Here is a 5,000-nt window from a genome sequence, read left to right on the forward strand (position 1 = left end):
TACTGGGAATTCCTCGTTCATGGGGAACAATTGCAAGCCCCAATCCCTAGCACGAAGGAGGTTCAGCGGGTTACCCCGACCTTTCGGCCTAGGAAGACACGCTGATTCCTTCAGTGTAGCGCGCGTGCGGCCCAGAACATCTAAGGGCATCACAGACCTGTTATTGCTCAATCTCGTGCGGCTAGAAGCCGCCTGTCCCTCTAAGAAGAAAAGTAATCGCTGACAGCACGAAGGATGTCACGCGACTAGTTAGCAGGCTAGAGTCTCGTTCGTTATCGGAATTAACCAGACAAATCGCTCCACCAACTAAGAACGGCCATGCACCACCACCCACCGAATCAAGAAAGAGCTATCAATCTGTCAATCCTTCCGGTGTCCGGCCTGGTGAGGTTTCCCGTGTTGAGTCAAATTAAGCCGCAGGCTCCACTCCTGGTGGTGCCCTTCCGTCAATTCCTTTAAGTTTCAGCTTTGCAACCATACTTCCCCCGGAACCCAAAAGCTTTGGTTTCCCGGAGGCTGCCCGCCGAGTCATCGGAGGAACTGCGGCGGATCGCTGGCTGGCATCGTTTATGGTTAGAACTAGGGCGGTATCTGATCGCCTTCGAACCTCTAACTTTCGTTCTTGATTAATGAAAACATACTTGGCAAATGCTTTCGCTTCTGTTCGTCTTGCGACGATCCAAGAATTTCACCTCTAACGTCGCAATACGAATGCCCCCCGCCTGTCCCTATTAATCATTACCTCGGGTTCCGAAAACCAACAAAATAGAACCGAGGTCCTATTCCATTATTCCATGCACACAGTATTCAGGCGGGCTTGCCTGCTTTAAGCACTCTAATTTGTTCAAAGTAAACGTGCCGGCCCACCGAGACACTCAATAAAGAGCACCCTGGTAGGATTTCAACGGGGTCCGCCTCGGGACGCACGAGCACGCACGAGGCGGTCGCACGCCTTCGGCTCGCCCCACCGGCAGGACGTCCCACGATACATGCCAGTTAAACACCGACGGGCGGTGAACCAACAGCGTGGGACACAAATCCAACTACGAGCTTTTTAACCGCAACAACTTTAATATACGCTATTGGAGCTGGAATTACCGCGGCTGCTGGCACCAGACTTGCCCTCCAATAGATACTCGTTAAAGGATTTAAAGTGTACTCATTCCGATTACGGGGCCTCGGATGAGTCCCGTATCGTTATTTTTCGTCACTACCTCCCCGTGCCGGGAGTGGGTAATTTGCGCGCCTGCTGCCTTCCTTGGATGTGGTAGCCGTTTCTCAGGCTCCCTCTCCGGAATCGAACCCTGATTCCCCGTTACCCGTTACAACCATGGTAGGCGCAGAACCTACCATCGACAGTTGATAAGGCAGACATTTGAAAGATGCGTCGCCGGTACGAGGACCGTGCGATCAGCCCAAAGTTATTCAGAGTCACCAAGGCAAACGGACCGGACGAGCCGACCGATTGGTTTTGATCTAATAAAAGCGTCCCTTCCATCTCTGGTCGGGACTCTGTTTGCATGTATTAGCTCTAGAATTACCACAGTTATCCAAGTAACGTGGGTACGATCTAAGGAACCATAACTGATTTAATGAGCCATTCGCGGTTTTCACCTTAATGCGGCTTGTACTGAGACATGCATGGCTTAATCTTTGAGACAAGCATATGACTACTGGCAGGATCAACCAGGGAGCTGCGTCAACTAGAGCTGAGCAGCCGGCCGCCCGGGAGTGTGTCCCGGGGGCCCGCGCGAACACGCAAGCGTCCGCTCAATTATTCTGCAAACAGGAGGAGGCTGAGCTCCCCTGCACAACACACCTCGAAACCCTCTCAGGTCCCGGCGGCGCGCAGCGCCGTCCTAAGTACTTGGTCGGGTTCGAGAGAGGCGCAATCGCCCGGAGTTAGGCGAGTAGACGCTTTAGGTGCGACCACCCGTGCTCCCAACTGAGCTTGCCGCTGCCGACAGAGGCCCGGGAGCGTGCTGTCGTGGCATTGCCGGCGGGAGACAACACGCGCCACCTACGGTGACCGGCAGCTCCAACGCCAGCGCCACAGAAGGACAAAAGCCCCACTTGGGTGCCGAAGCGAACTCTCCCAGCACAGCGCACGCGCCAACACGTCCGCACAGCTGCGATACAAACCACCTGCGAGAACCGCTGGGGCGACCGAGCAGCAGACGGCGTCGCGGCGCCGAGCGCCGGGCGGCGGCGCATCCTCAGCGCACACAGTCCTCAATCGGACCAGCACACTGCAGATGGCCACCGCGCTTCGCACCGGGCCCGCGAGGACCTACTTTGGCCGCAAGGCGCCGCGAGCAGGGGGCGCCGGCGCGCAGCTGCGCCGCCTGCCGCGTCCGTCGGCCGGCGCGCCTGCCACTGGCCGCCCCCACCAGCCGGCTGTAGCGCGTGCGCCCACGCACCGCGCTGCCAGCACGCCGGGCGGCCCCCCCTCACCGGCCGGGGACGGTCCCACCCAGCCACCGCCGCGTATCGCCTCACACCCAGATCCCCTTTCGCGTTCGTGGGCATGGTGGGTCCCCTTTCACGTTCGTGGGCATGGTGGGTATCCCTGAAACAACCGGTTAATAGCTCGACCGATCGTCGCCAACACTGATTCACCTCTAGCGAGAACAACCGCACCACAACGGGTTACCTGTTGTTCATTTGCGTAACGTCACCAGCAAACGTAGACGTCCATCGCCATTTGCAACGAGTATTGCATGCCTGTGTCAGGTGTCACAACACACTACGTCTGCCCACATAGACGCAACAACATGTGCACGCCTCGAGAACACGTGGAAGGTAGCCCCCGTACGTATGCGGTGTCCATTGCGCGAACGACTGTCAGCCGGCCTCTGCAGGATGTCGCAGATGTGGAACGCGGTGCAACATGCTATCACGGTGTGTGAGAAGAGACGACTACGTCCGAATACACGCTCCACTACATCAACAGACTGCTCATGCTGATCGCCATCCAGGGCGTCCGTTCCTCCCACACGTCTGAATGGCGTACCACACTGCAATCCAGCTCTTATAGGGAGACGACACGTAGCTGCGTGCACAATATTTGGACTGTATGGTCTGCCGTTGCTAGGCGCAGTCGTCGTACGGTCACACATGTGCCACGATGTATCATTCAGTACATACGGACCAATGTGCAGTACAGTTTGTGGGTTTTGCGTACATCGGCGGACAGGTGACAGGCCGTACCACAACGTAGGCTGAGTACGTCGGCATGCGAAGGCATTGAACATGCAAACTTCTCAACGACCAGCTTGCGAAGGCAGGGGGGAAGGGGGGGGGGCATGTACGTCCTGCTGCTATCCACATTACAGTGTATAGCAGGAGCATGTGGAAAGTCAGCAACACCTGCAAGGTGTTTAACATGACGCGATACACAGGGGACCGGGCAGTGCGAATAGCGAACTATATTGCGAGGGTTGCGGTTAGGCAACACTACACTAATTTAACGAGTTGCATAACAATTACAGAGCAGGTTCAGCGACAACGTGCGTCAGGTTAAGGCGCAATATAGGTTAGGTTGAGGCACAATATAGGTTAGGTTAAGGCACAACATGGGTTACGTTAAGGCACAAATTGGGTTACGTTAAGGCACAACATGGGTTACGTTAAGGCACAACATGGGTTACGTTAAGGCACAAATTAGGTTACGTTAAGGCACAAATTAGGTTACGTTAAGGCACAAATTAGGTTACGTTAAGGCACAAATTAGGTTACGTTAAGGCACAAATTAGGTTACGTTAAGGCACAAATTAGGTTACGTTAAGGCACAAATTAGGTTACGTTAAGGCACAAATTAGGTTACGTTAAGGCACAAATTAGGTTACGTTAAGGCACAAATTAGGTTACGTTAAGGCACAAATTAGGTTACGTTAAGGCACAAATTAGGTTACGTTAAGGCACAAATTAGGTTACGTTAAGGCACAAATTAGGTTACGTTAAGGCACAAATTAGGTTACGTTAAGGCACAAATTAGGTTACGTTAAGGCACAAATTAGGTTACGTTAAGGCACAAATTAGGTTACGTTAAGGCACAAATTAGGTTACGTTAAGGTACAATATGGGTTAGGTTAAGGTACAATATGGGTTAGGTTAAGGTACAATATGGGTTAGGTTAAGGTACAATATGGGTTAGGTTAAGGTACAATATGGGTTAGGTTAAGGCACAACGTAGGTTAGGTTAAGGCACAACATAGGTTAGGTTAAGGCACAACATAGGTTAGGTTAAGGCACAACATAGGTTAGGTTAAGGCACAACATAGGTTAGGTTAAGGCACAACATAGGTTAGGTTAAGGCACAACATAGGTTAGGTTAAGGCACAACATAGGTTAGGTTAAGGCACAACATAGGTTAGGTTAAGGCACAACATAGGTTAGGTTAAGGCACAACGTAGGTTAGGTTAAGGCACAACGTAGGTTAGGTTAAGGCACAACGTAGGTTAGGTTAAGGCACAACGTAGGTTAGGTTAAGGCACAACGTAGGTTAGGTTAAGGCACAACGTAGGTTAGGTTAAGGCACAACGTAGGTTAGGTTAAGGCACAACGTAGGTTAGGTTAAGGCACAACGTAGGTTAGGTTAAGGCACAACGTAGGTTAGGTTAAGGCACAACGTAGGTTAGGTTAAGGCACAACGTAGGTTAGGTTAAGGCACAACGTAGGTTAGGTTAAGGCACAACGTAGGTTAGGTTAAGGCACAACGTAGGTTAGGTTAAGGCACAACGTAGGTTAGGTTAAGGCACAACGTAGGTTAGGTTAAGGCACAACGTAGGTTAGGTTAAGGCACAACGTAGGTTAGGTTAAGGCACAACGTAGGTTAGGTTAAGGCACAACGTAGGTTAGGTTAAGGCACAACGTAGGTTAGGTTAAGGCACAACGTAGGTTAGGTTAAGGCACAACGTAGGTTAGGTTAAGGCACAACGTAGGTTAGGTTAAGGCACAACGTAGGTTAGGTTAAGGCACAACGTAGGTTAGGTTAAGGC

At 52.1% G+C, this 5,000-nt stretch overlaps 1 non-coding gene across 1 annotated transcript in view; it reads right to left on the bottom strand.

Moving 5' to 3' along the window:
* Positions 1-1,693, bottom strand: part of LOC126445739 (small subunit ribosomal RNA) — a 1,910-nt gene extending 217 nt beyond the window's left edge. The window contains exon 1 of the ribosomal RNA XR_007583069.1: positions 1-1,693. This exon is cut by the window's left edge and continues 217 nt beyond it. This is a non-coding gene — a ribosomal RNA (small subunit ribosomal RNA).
* Between the last annotated feature and the right edge of the window lie 3,307 nt (positions 1,694-5,000).

This window comes from Schistocerca serialis, unplaced genomic scaffold (genome assembly GCF_023864345.2).
Source record: "Schistocerca serialis cubense isolate TAMUIC-IGC-003099 unplaced genomic scaffold, iqSchSeri2.2 HiC_scaffold_352, whole genome shotgun sequence".
NCBI lineage: Eukaryota > Metazoa > Arthropoda > Insecta > Orthoptera > Acrididae > Schistocerca > Schistocerca serialis.